This window comes from Hylobates moloch, unplaced genomic scaffold, assembly GCF_009828535.3.
Source record: "Hylobates moloch isolate HMO894 unplaced genomic scaffold, HMol_V3 SCAFFOLD_15, whole genome shotgun sequence".
In the NCBI taxonomy this organism is placed as follows: domain Eukaryota; kingdom Metazoa; phylum Chordata; class Mammalia; order Primates; family Hylobatidae; genus Hylobates; species Hylobates moloch.
The window spans coordinates 9,414,506-9,428,200 of NW_026652290.1; the positions used below are offsets into that span (position 1 = coordinate 9,414,506).

At 41.1% G+C, this 13,695-nt stretch overlaps 1 long non-coding RNA gene across 1 annotated transcript; it reads right to left on the reverse strand.

Moving 5' to 3' along the window:
• Positions 1-776: 776 nt before the first annotated feature.
• Positions 777-8,841, reverse strand: LOC131381298 (uncharacterized). Its single transcript, XR_009209937.1, has 3 exons — positions 8,587-8,841; positions 2,895-2,972; positions 777-872 (listed from the first exon to the last, which is right to left on the reverse strand). It is a non-coding gene; the product is annotated as an uncharacterized LOC131381298 (long non-coding RNA).
• Positions 8,842-13,695: the final 4,854 nt, after the last annotated feature.

Here is a 13,695-nt window from a genome sequence, read left to right on the forward strand (position 1 = left end):
AGTCTTGAATAGTTATTTTTCTATGCTGAGGATTTGGGATATGTTAAGTGAGGTGAAAAGCATCTGTATATACACAAAGCCCATGGATGAAACTGTAATCAGGTTTAAAAATTAATATGGCCCTTCAATCCCTTTAAGAGTCCCTTGATCACTGATCTAATCTGTTTCGTCAGCTTTGAAAACAATGGCTGAGGGTAGTTCTGGTTTAAAATGGCACCTGATGAACAGCCTTTAATACAGCATCTCTCAGGCCGGGCGCGGTGGCTCACGCCTGTAATCGCAGCACTTTGGGAGGCCGAGGCGGGTGGATCACGAGGTCGGGAGATAGAGACCATCCTGGCTAACATGGTGAAACCCCGTTTCTACTAAAAATACAAAAAATTAGCCGGGCGTGGTGGCGGGCGCCTGTAGTCCCAGCTACTCAGGAGGCTGAGGCAGGAGAATGGCGTGAACCCGGGAGGCGGAGCTTGCAGTGAGCCGAGATGGCGCCACTGCACTCCAGCCTGGGCGACAGAGCGAGCGAGACTCCGTCTCAAAAAAAGAAAAAAAAAATACAGCATCTCTCAACTTTTCAATAAAGTACCTAGGAAGCCATGGCAGGGAGTGGTGAGGGGAAAGCTCATAACCAGCCTCAAAACTAAATCTAATGGACAGTGCTGACCCAGAATTTCAGAAGAATCTTTAATGCAGATGAATGATGGTTAACTTCAATTCATGTGGCTCATGAAACACAGCTTACCTGAAAACTCAAGACCATTCAGACATCACCACTGTTTAGCTCTTCACTCAAAGACTCAGCTGTCCCTCTGCTGTGGGTCCTGTGAACCAATCCATATTGATTCTCCTCCTCCTTCTTTGTTATTTGTTTGCATCTATTTAAAGACAGCAGAAATCCCCCAGAAGTTAACTAGAGAGTAAATAGTGGAGCTGGGGAGGTGCATGTACGTGTATAGACATTAGGGTAAGGAACCACAGTAGTACCCCTATCCTGGGTCATATAAACCCTACAAGTAAAGAGCTGCTAGAGTGGGTATGGAGAGAAAAAGCTCTGTTGGAACCTGTCGGAACTATAGCTTTTCAAGAATCACATTGGCTGAAAGTATGAGGTGTAGAGTTTAAATGGATGAATACCCAGCAGAAGTCAGGACTGGACTGGATGTTATGTACTCCAATCTGCTCTTCAGCTGTGTGGCTAAGAATGGAGTTTGACCTTCACACAAATAGAAATGCAGTTACGGAAAAATCCACACACATAATTTGTTGTCAAATACTGAGTTAGATAGCATTCGCCTTTTAAAAATGTCTTAAACATGACTGAGAGGTAGTCTAGCATTGATACTCTGGAACCAGACTGTCTGGGTTCAAATCCTGACTCCACCACTTACAGCTCTGTGACCATGGGCAAGTTACCTAATGTTGATGTCTCAGCATTCGTATATGTAAAATGAGGTTAATAATGCTTCTTACTTCATAGAGTTGTTGTGAGATTGCATGAGTCAATACACAGAAATACTTGGAACAGCACACAGTAAGCACTCAACAAATGCAAGCTATATTATGATGATGAGGATTATGATTTTAAAAATCATAAGATCATAAGAGAAAGAATCAATATAATATGAAACATATAAATAAATTACAGAAACAAAGGAATGGGAATAGCAGATTGAAGATTCAGAGACCAAATGTATTTTCAAAAATAATGTAAATGCAGGCTCCAAAGAAAATTTTAGGAGGCTGCTTGATATCCTCAGTAAAGTAAAAGAAGATGGGGGTCTTTATGAAGCAGGACATACAACCACAAAGAGATAGAATAAGATGGCAAAATATTAAAATGCACATTGAACCAATAAAGAACAGAATTGATAACACAGGAGGGGAAAGCAGAAATATGTGAAGAACAAGCTTGAAAAGTCCTCCAAGAATGCAGAACGGGGAAAAAAAAAATCAAGTGAGAGAATAAATACAGAAAATAGAAAATCGAGACATGACTCAGAACAGAACAAATGGGATAGAAATAATTACTTAACTATGGTATAATATAAAAGAATATTTTCAGACTGCCAGAAAGAGCCTTATATATTGATTAAAAGTGATTTCCTCCTTTTGTATCAAGTCAACGGAAAGAGACTCACATTTAGGCACACCAGGCAAAATGAGTGAAGCATTCAGGCTGAGGAGGCAAGTTTAAAAATTAAACTAGCTGGCCAGGCGCGGTGGCTCATGCTTGTAATCCCAGCACTTTCGGAGGCCGAGGTGGGTGGATCATGAGGTCGGGAGTTCAAGACCAGCCTGACCAACATGGTGAAACCCCGCCTCTACTAAAAATACAAAAATTAGCTGCGTGTGGTGGTGTGTGCCTGTAATCCCAGCTACTCAGGAGGCTGAGGCAGGAGAATCACTTGAACCCGAAAGGTGGAGGTTGAGCCAAGATTGCGCCACTGCACTCCAGCCTGGGCAACAGAGCTAGACTCCATCTCAAAAAAAAAAAAAAATTAGATTGGCTGTATACATCTCCTCTGTAATATTAAATGCTAACAAGAGATAAAAGCATAATCGTTTGCCAGTGATATTATTATCCACCTGGAATATGTAACAGAAGCAGCAGAAAAAATTTCCAGAATTAATAAGCAAGTTTATTATCATGATCAGTTTAAAACTAATATTTGAAAGCAACAATTTTCTTATTTCTTAGAAATAAAAGTTTCCTGGGGTGCTGGGAGACTGAATGACACCTTTGATAGACTCATGGAGCATGGACGCAGGCGAAGGAAGCCTAATAAGCCCTCCTCTCTTTAGACTGAGACCCCAAAGTGATGTCTGCACCCTAGGAGTAACGTTGAATTAGAAGTAAATAGACCTTCAGAGGGGGTGCGAACTCAGCTTTACTTAACTAGTCTCTGAAGCTGGATTAAAGTGATCCCAGGGTATGAGAGTTTCCAGGCACATGGCAGAAGTAACATAAATTTGCCCTGGGAAAAAATATAATAGAGGTTTAATTCACCAGGAAGATATAACAACACTAAATATGTATGTATCTAATAATACTATTGTTTGAGCTAAGTAATAGCAGAAATACTGTATATCCAAACTTGAGGGATGCAGATAAAACTTTTCCTAGAGGAAAATATGTATATAAATATTAATATATGTATACTATAACAATTATATATTGAATAATATGTAAATATATATTATATAAATTAATATATCAAAATAAATAAATATATAAAATGTGTATATATATAAACAAGCTAAAGATGGGAGAAATTAGCTAGTAGTATCAAGATTTATTACAAAACTATAGCAATTAAGATTTTGTCATATTGGTTCAAAGATGGACAAATTTATCAATGAATTAAAATAGTAAAACAGATACGTGAACCATTAATTATGTCAAAGGTGACACTATAGAGCACAGGTGAAAGGAATGTCTTATCAATGAATGTGTGGGGATATTTAGATACCCATTTGGAAAAAAATAAAACTTGGCTTTCGCTTCAGACATACACAAAAACAAAATGTAAATAAGTGATTCTTTTAAAGAAAAGGCAAAATAATAAAAGTCTTAGATGGTAATATAAAAGAATATCATCATGATCTCAGCATAAGGCAAGATTCCTCAAATAGAACATAAAAAGCACTAACCATGAAGAAAAAGACTGACATATACAACTGTCTTAGTCCATTTTGTGCTGCTATAACAGAATGCCACAGACCAGGTTATTTATGAAAAACAGAAATTTATTCTCTTACAGTTCTGGAGGTTGAGAAGTCCAAGATCAAGTCACCAGCAGCTTGTGTGGGCCTTCTTATTGCCTTCCTACTGCATCCTTACACGGCAGAAGGCAGAAAGGGCAAGAGGCAAGAGAGAGTGAGTCTGCTCCCACCAGCACTTCTTTTTTTCTCTTTTTGAGATGGATCTCACTCTATCACCAAGGCTGGAGTGCAGTGGTGTGATCATGGCTCACTGCAACCTCTGCCTCTCAGGTTCAAGCGATCCCCCTACCTCAGCTTCCTGAATAGCTGGGACTGCCAGTGCATGCCACCACACCCAGCTTATTATTTTTGTATTTTTTGTTGTTGTTGTTGAGACAGTTTCACCATGTTGCCCAGGCTGGTCTCAAACCCCTGAGCTCAAGTGGTCTGTCTGCCTTGGCCTCCCAAAATGCTGGGATTACAGGCATCAGCCATTGCCCCGGCCCCTACAGGCATTTTTTAAAGTGGCATTAATCTATTCATGAGGACAGAGTCTTCATGACCTAAACACTTCCCCAAAGATCCTTCCTCCCAACACTGTTATGTTGGGGATTAAGTTTCCAACATACAAACTTTGGTGAGGAGGAACAAAAACATTCAAACCATAGCAATGACTATGTTAAAATAAAAACTTCTGTTCATCAAAAATAACATTAAGAAGTAAAAAAGAAGTCTGGGCTCGGTGGCTCACGCCTGTAATCCAGCACTTTGGGAGGCCGAGGCAGGCAGATCACTTGAGGTCGGGAGTTTGAGACCAGCCTGGCCAACATGGTGAAACCCTGTCTTTACTAAAAATACAAAAATTAGCCGGGTGTGATGGTGTGTGTCTGTAATCCCAGCTACTTGAAAGGCTGAGGCAGGAGAATTGCTTGAACCCAGGAGGCAGAGGTTGCAGTGAGCTGAGATCACGCCATTGTACTCTAGCCTGGGTGACAAGAAAGAAACTCCATCTCAAAAAAAAAGAAGTAAAAAAGAGAGCCATAGAGGAAGAAGGCATGCAAAACATTTGGCAAACAAAGGGCTTGTGTCTACAATATGTAAAGGTCCAGAGCTCACAGGATCTTAGGGTATGTTTATATTTTACTTTGGTAAATAATGACAGTTTTCTGAAATGGTTGTGCCAAGTTGTAACCTAAAATGCAACGGCTGGAGCCAAAGTTTCAGTGAATGCAGATACATCACAAAAGCTGAGTTAAGTTAGCAGTCTTGAGACAAGGGAAGAGCAGCTAGAGAAAACGTGCAAAACACTGAGGTGGAAATGGTAATGGCAAAGCATAAGATAGAAATGAGGAAACTTACACAATAAAGTGAAAATAAAGGTTAAAAAAGATTAAACAGAAAATGGTAGATGTAGAAAACAGTCAAAGGACATCCAGCATAGGCATAATTGGCTTCCCTGGAAAAAAAGAGAAAATCAAAACAATGCAAAATAAAAAATATTCAAAATATAATAGAAGACAGGTGATTTCTTATAAAGTTAGATGTGCACTTACCAAATGACCTAGTAATTCTACCCACTCCTAGGTATTCACCAAGATAAAACATATGTCCACACAAAGACTTATATATGGGCTGGGTGCGGTGGCTCATGCTTGCAATTCCAGCACTTTAGGAGGCTGAATTGGGCAGATCACGAGGTCGGGAGTTTGAGACCAGCCTGGTAAACATGGTGAAACCCCATCTCTACTAAAAATACAAAAATTATCTAGGAGTGGTGGCACGTGCCTGTAATCCCACTGCTCAGGAGGCTGAGACAGGAGAATTGCATGAACCCAGGAGGTGGAGGTTGCAGTGAACTGAGATCCTGTCACTGCACCCCAGCCTGGGCAAAAAAAAAAAAAAAAAAAAAAAAAAAAAGACATATACTAGCACTTATAAAACTTTTAGGAATTTGACAAAAATGGTTCCATATCTCATTCAAAAGAATAGATTTTAAAATAATCAATAAGATTTAAAAAGTGATAATGAAAGAGCTTTCACTATCAACATTTAAATAATATTTTACAGTTAAAGTTTTTAAAAATAAAATGTTATACTATTATAGAAATAGGCAAGCTGATCAGTAGAACAAAATAAATAGGCTGTAAACATGTGTTTGTGTGTTTATAGCTAATAAGTGTGATGTTTAAATCAGTGGGAAAAAGTATTAGCTATTTAATATAGAGAGCTAGTATAATTATTAGTGCCACATGTCAGGAGCTAATGAAACTTCTGCAAAGGACCAGCTAGTAAATATTTTAGGCTTTGTGGGCAACACCGTCTCTGTTAGACAACCACTTAACTCTGCCACTGTAGCATGAAAGCAGGTACAAATAACTATATTACATTCTAAGTAATTTTTAAAATTTCAAACCTCTGTTTTTAAACACTTGAAAATAATACACTGACAAATATGGTGGCTTGCTTTTATGTAACTGGCACCTGATAGAATTAAAATTGACCCAAAGAGGTCACCAAAAATATATCTTACCTGACAAATTAATTAACATGGGTTAGGGTCAGGATGCGAGGCAAAGAAACAGAAGAGTGCTTTGGACAATGAGAATTAAATTACTGATCTCTCATTCTACACAGCAATTCTCCTGTCTTACAAACATGTCCTAGTGTCTCTCTCATCTTAAAAGCAAACAACAAAATCCTCTTTAGTCACTCTTTATCCCATTGGTATGTCCATTTCTACAAAGCATCATTGCCTGAAGTGTTCTTATGTATTAATATATATTGGTTTATTTATTATTTGCCTTTCTACTCTAGGAACTGTGATCCATGAGGGAAGGATTTTTCTTTCTTTCTTTCTTTTTTTTTTATACTTTAAGTTCTAGGATACATGTGCACAACGTGCAGGTTTGTTACATATGTATACATGTGCCATGTTTTTGTGTTGCACCCGTTAACTTGTCATTTACATTAGGTATATCTCCTAATGCTATCCCTCCCCCCACTCCCACCCCACGACAGGCCCTGGTGTGTGATGTTCCCCACCCTGTGTCCAAGTGTTCTCATTGTTCAATTCCCACCCATGAGTGAGAACATGCGGTGTTTGGTTTTCTGTCCTTGCGATAGTTTGCTCAGAATGATGGTTTCCAGCTTCATCCATGTCCCTACAAAGGACATGAACTCATCCTTTTTTATGGCTGCATAGTATTCCATGGTGTATATGTGCCACATTTTCTTAATCCAGTCTATCATTGACGGACATTTGGGTTGGTTCCAAGTCTTTGCTATTGTGAATAGTGCTGCAATAAACATACGTGTGCATGTGTCTTTATAGCAGCATGATTTATAAAGGATTTTTCTTTCTTCCTCACTGAAGGAGACATTTTCAATTTGTATTCTGACCCATAGAAAATAGAAGGTTTCTAAGTGAGCTTATTTTGTACCTGGCTGCCTAAAGAACTCTTCCTACCTATTCCTCCATTGAAGAATCACAAACAAGTGCCTTGTGAGGAGGCGCAGGTCTCAGGGATCCAGACCATAATCTCACAGCTAGAATGTAAGGGTAAGAAAATATGAATGACCCTTTTGGGAGGGATTGCTAAAGAAGTAACATTCAATAGTTGGATATTTGCTTGTTTTATCAATTGCAATCTGTCAGCTTTATGTTGAAGGCATACTCACATCTCTAGAAGAGCCAATGAACTTCCCTGTCAGACCTTGCCACATACACTTTGGAAGAGGAGAGGGAAGAACAAAAAGAGAAGAGGAGGAGGAAAAGAGGAGCTTTGAGAGAGTTCAAAGTCAGGGAGACAAGCAGGCTACAGTGGTGGAATCAGTAAAGGATTACAATCTTTCCTGCGTTAGTTCCTTTTTCCTGTTGCTATTTCTTGAGATTCTTTCTTTTGAGCCCTCCTGGCACTTGGTCCTCTTTCTCTAGGACAGTTCACTTAATGAAAGGCTCTCTGGCCTGGGGTAGGCCCTGGCCAGCTATGCTCTAGAATGTAGAAAACTACGCTATTAATTGAGCCACGATTAAGTTTATCCCAGGATTAAATTTAGGCCTGGATTTATTCTAGGCTTTGGGCTAGGAGATCCAAAAGCTTCATTATGGTTCATGTTTAGCCAGCTGAGCTCACAATGTTTAGTAAATCCTTGTGAGGATTTGGGCCCAAAGTCCTGTAGTGACAAACACTTTTGCATATTTTTAAAGGAGGTCGTGGAAGAGATGAGTAGCCGACCATAACTTTGGGGGTTTGGTGTTATGGGAATTGCTCCCTCACTTGCTATGGGGAAAAATGAATACTATATGACCATAATAGTTTGCTGAAAATTGTCTCTGCTATTCCTGCCAAAAATGGATGGAGAAGATTATTTGAGAGAAAAGAATAAGAAAATGGACCCCCTTGAAGAAATATGAGAGAAGGAAGCTAATCCTTGGTGACAGCATAAGAGACACTCAAACTGACATTAAGAACACATTAAGTAGTCCAGAGAGTGGAAAAATAGCTAAACTTATATGAAGGTGCTTGATACAAAGGTATGTCATGTTCTGAGGCCTGACCTTTCCTGAGAAGCTGACAGGCATGGCATTTATGATGGAAAAACAACCCTGGAGGCACAGAAAAGCTGATGGCCACAGACTGCAAAGGGATCAATTAGAGAGAAGAAAACTGCTCTCTGGTACAGAAAGAGTGTTTAGAAGAGAAATGGGCATCTTGGTGTTGCTGCAATTATCCCCTCTCTTTTTTGAATCACCAATTTCTCATTCTATTCAGCAATTCTGTTGTTTTACAAACATGTCATAGTGTCTCATCTTAAAAACAAACAACAAAATCCTTTTTAGTCACTCTTTATCCCATTGGTATGTCCGTTTCTTCAAAACCCTATTACCTCTTATGCATGTATTTGTTTGTTTATTGTTTGCCTTCCTGCTGTAGGAACTCTGATTGATGAAGGCAGGATCTTTTTTTTCTTCTTCACTGCTATTTTGTCCTAGAATAATATTTGGCACATAGCTGGGGCTCAATACATATTTCTTGATTGAATGCAAGAAGTTCAGTGGCATGAAGATATGAGATATAGTCATCCAGGTAGAAACAGATTTCTTTCAAAGGTAATTGTAGATTCCAAGGACAGATACACTGGGCTGACCTCTGACCCTAGGAGTAATAGAAATAGCAATTCCTAATCCAGTTGGTTATAGACCAGGAATGACAAACACATGGCATGCGTGTTGCCACTTCCCCATTCTGCTTTCAGGACAGACATCATTAATCTATCACAGCACTTGTTCCTGAAGAGAGTGGCTACTGCCTCCCTGATTACTGAATCCATAGCACAAATGGAAGGATAAAATTTTGCATGGAAAGATAGGTTTTGGAGACCCTACCAATATGAAAGGCCTAGGTTCTTCTATAAATAATGTTGCTTGACCATTAATTCCAGAGTGTGATTATGGAAAAGAAGGAATAGTTGCATGGCTTTAGTTTTGTCTTTTCTAAACAACCTAAATGGCAGCACAGTTCAAGCACCCCACATGTACCGATCAAGGGGACCAATTGGAGAGCTCAGCATTTAGCCAGGGACAGATGCCAAAATTCACTCAAGAAAATCTGCCAAAAAAAAGTAACATCCAAAAGCACAGGACGGAGACATACTCTATGGCCATGACTGGGAGCTGTAACTCACCTTCTCAGAGAGCTCCAGGGAAGTGCCTAGACAGGATGCTGAGAATGAAAGAAAAGCACGGGTGAGACCAAAACAGGGGCAACTCTTACCCTATTTCTGAATATTTTTTATGGGGAAGGAGGCAAAGAGGATGAGGGTAACGGGGGATGTTCCTTTTATTAAAGTGTGGGTGGAATGAATACTTGACTTGTAAAGTTGGGACTTACTACAACTAGCACAAAATCAATAAGAAAAGAGAGTCAACAAGTATTTACAAAGCCTTCAATGGCCTGCATGGGGATCAGTGCCTAGAAACAGTCTTTCCCATGGCTCTGCCTCCTCCTTGACCCAAAGTACCACTCTTTATTATGCAACTGGCACACGAATTGCCTCCAGAACATGACAACACTACTCATGGCCAGTGTGGGGAACTCAGGCCAAGACACAGCCTTCAGCCCAAGGAAGTGGTCTGAAGTAACTCTGCAGAATTCTTGTCAAGATAGTTAACATTGTCAAGCAAACAAACAAAACCACTGAGTAGAGGCCAATTCTCCATGTGCTTAGACTCCCTGTTCTTGTCCCTGCTCCTGACCTCACAATATGAGCACGGGGCCCTGAGATGACCTCCAAGAGAGGCTAGGAAAAGGGCTTGGCTAGACGTTGGTCAGACTCTGCCCTCTCCCTCCAGGAGAGGAAGAATCATCTGAAGCAGGACCACATGAGACCAAGAGAATGGGTTTCTGTGTCTCCTCTGGGACTGGCACTGGATTCACAAAGGAGATGAAGGATAGAAGTAGGGGGAGGTGGCCAGGCGTGGTGGCTCACACTTGTGATCCCAGTACTTTGGGAGGTCGAGGCAGGCGGATCACAAGGTCAAGAGTTCGAGACCAGCCTGACCAACATGGTTAAACCCCGTCTCTAATGAAAATATAAAAATTAGCAGGGCCTGGTGGTTGCGCCTGTAATCCCAGCTACTCAGGGGCTGAGGCAGGAGAATCGCTTGAACCTGGGAGGTGGAGGTTGCAGTGAGCCGGGATCGCGCCATTGCACTGGGTGACAGAGTGAGACTCCATCTCAAAACAAACAAACAAACAAACAAAAAAAAAAAAAAAGAAGGAGGGGGAGGTACCAAGAGAGATCTGTTTGCTCAGGAGAATCTGTGTGGGAGCTGAGTCAGTCCTCAGTCTGCAATGGGATAGGAATAATGCCTTCCAGATCTTCTCACCTGGATCACTACTCCATCGTCCTCCATCTCACTTGTTGTCCTTCTCCCCTTCTCCCTTTCTCAATTTTCTCTGCCCTTCAGTGTCTCAGGTGTCTGTATTCTTCAATAAGCCATGCCCTGTCCCTAATTTCCCCTCCACCCATTACATCGTCATTTCCCACACCCAAACCACTTGGGCCACATTGTCTACAATGGCCACCTCCTCATGACATCCAGATTTCCAGACACTGTGCAAGGCAACTTATAGACCTTGCTGCCTTTGGTCCTCCTGACAATACAAACAATGTCTCAGTGAGCCAGCCATTATCTGCCTCATGTTAGGAAGCTCAGAGATGTTGGGTCCCTTTCTGGAGGTCAAAAATTTTAAGTGCTAGAGTTGAGATTCAAACCTAGCAGTGTCTGCTCTTAATCTCTAGAGGTTTTCCAGAGTGTGAAACTTAGAAGACAAGAGTTCTATGAGATTTAAAAAGGAATACCATAGGAGAATTTGAAAAAATTATACTTTACAAATAAACATTATGTACTTGGTCTTGTTATTTAAAAAACCCTGCCTCTAAACATGGCGAGATATATCTTGCACTACCAGTATTTCCTGATGGGGCTGCTGTTGGCCTTTTAGTCCAAGCCTGCACACTGTAGAGTGTTTAGTATCTGTGGTCCTGTCAGCCAAAGGCCAGTGGGGTCCTCAGTGTGCACCTAAAAGTGCTCCACATGTGTAAATGTCCCCTGAGATATGAATGTTACTACCTTCAGTTGAAGGTAACTAACACTAGACTGTAATGACCATAATGTCAGGGACTGTGTCTTTTTTACTCAGCATTGCAGCCCCCACATATAGCTCATAGTAGGCCTTTAGTAGATATTAGAAAGTCATCTAATGCATGTGTAATGTGTAATTATTGATAATAGGCAGTATTTAACCATTACCTAGGATGTTATCTGATATGATCTCAATGACCATCTTGCCTATACAGTCTCAACATGTCTGCAGTATTATTCAATGTTCATTATGTATTAGACACATGAATCAAATTTTGGTCATTTCTTGCAGCAATTAAATTATCAGGTTACTTTATTTCAAGCATGAAGCTTTCTATCTCCTGAGCTCCTTGATGAAAACTTGACTTATAAAGCTAAGACTTCCTACAACTAGCACAAAATCAATAAGCAAGGAGAGTTAACAAGTATTTACAAAGCCTTCAGTGGCCTGCATGATCCCCATGTCTGTTGCTTCCCTGTCTGTATACCCTAAATTATAATAGTGCTTCATTTTTAAACGTTTGGGCTAAGATGCATTGTCCAACACTGCCTATGGACGGTTACCAATCAACACAAAGCATCCAGCAATCTCACCCTTTGTTGCTTTTGATTCTCTCTCATGAATAGTTCTGAGACCTCCACTGTCCTCTTGTTATTTTTATTCCTAGTAGTGATACTTATCCTACTTGCTTCCTCCGACTGTCTACCTTGTCATGTTGACTCCTTCCTTCAGGAATGCTCTTCTCAAATCTGAAGATACAATCTGAATAGAAAAATAGGTGTGGACCACTGGTGGCCACTCATGTGCCTACATGTCTGTAATCATTCATTTTCAATCCTGAGTGAAGATACAAAGGTCTATGTCAGCCAACCCCTAGCTGGAGTTTCCTTTGTTTAGTTCTGCATCTGCCTCCCAAGAATCTATTCTTTTTGCTCTTCTCACTCCCTCACCCTCTCCCTGGTATCAGTGTCTCTGATATAGACACAGGAATAGGCATTTATGGAAGATCAGATGGGGAGGGGAGTGCAGTTCTGGCCCCAGAGCTACCCAGCAGGGAGGAACAGGCCTTGTGGGGGCTGACCTGACTTAGCCAGAGAGGCATCAGGCTGCCAGGAAAATGAGGGTTGCAGCCATCTGGGGACAAACTTAAGGCAAGCTGCGGGCTGAAAGGGAGCCCAGTGGGAGATGAGGCACAGTGAGGAGGGAGCTGGGATAAAGACACTTGGAAACGCAGGCACAAAGCCAGCCACAGAGGCTGTCCTGGGTAGCAAGCCCTGTCTACACAACTAGAGTCATTGGAGAAGGCTTTCAGAAGACGCTGGGACTGGATTTGCAGCTTGAAGAAAGGGTAGGATTTGTAGAGTTGAAGAGGAGTATAACGAGCCACTTCCTGTGAGGTGAAACTACATATCACTCAGTGATTTACATCTAAACTGGGCATTTCTGTGTTATGATTGACTGAAATCACCTGTGGGTTAATCAGCCCAGCCATCAGGCAGAGATGCTGGCTCACAAAGGCAGCTGAGGGACCTTCCCCTGCAGGAAGTGACCTGTGCCTGATTTACACTTTGCAAGGTACACAATTGTTTTCACTTGTTCTAAACAAATTGACCAAATCCAATTCAGCAAATGAGATGACTCCAAGCACAAGGTTTCTCTCTGAAAATGATTGAGAACATGTTTGCATATAGTGTTTACAAAGTTGAAGCAAACTATGCTTTGAATGAAGAGAGAATATGTCTCCATTTCTTTGCCGAGTGTGAAATGAGAGGGGGGTTTGTTAACCCGACTCCAGCAGAGCTCTTGCCCATAGGAAGCCTGAGATCAAGGGTCACAAACTCAAGCGTTTACTGTGAAAATAAGATAAATAATGAAACAAGACAACTGTGATGCAACAGGAAATTGTGGAAACTCTGGCTAAGCCAAGAGCATACATCCTATTTGAAGACGGCTGCTATTCTCTCCCCTATTTTGCATCCATGCAAGAATGAGAGCCCACTATGACAAGGTTTTCTAATTTTTCAACAGAAGCCGGAAATGCTGATTTTTTTTTGGTAAGAAACTTTCTAAGCTAAGGAGTATTGTATGGGTGCCTTCTGCTGTGGGCCACCTGTTTCTAGTCTCTGTTATAGAGGCTACCTAGTTATGGAAGTCACCTGTAACTGTCCCTATTTGTTCTGGAAGGAAGAGTGGACACTTGTAGGAAAAAGCCCAGACTCCCTAGCCTGACATGGGAGACCTTTGCCTACTTCTCTAGACTTTTCTTTTTGTGCTCTGCTCATACCTTGTGCCCCAGCCCTGCTGAGCTAACTGTAGCTTGCCTAATGTGCGTGGAACAGAGATTCAA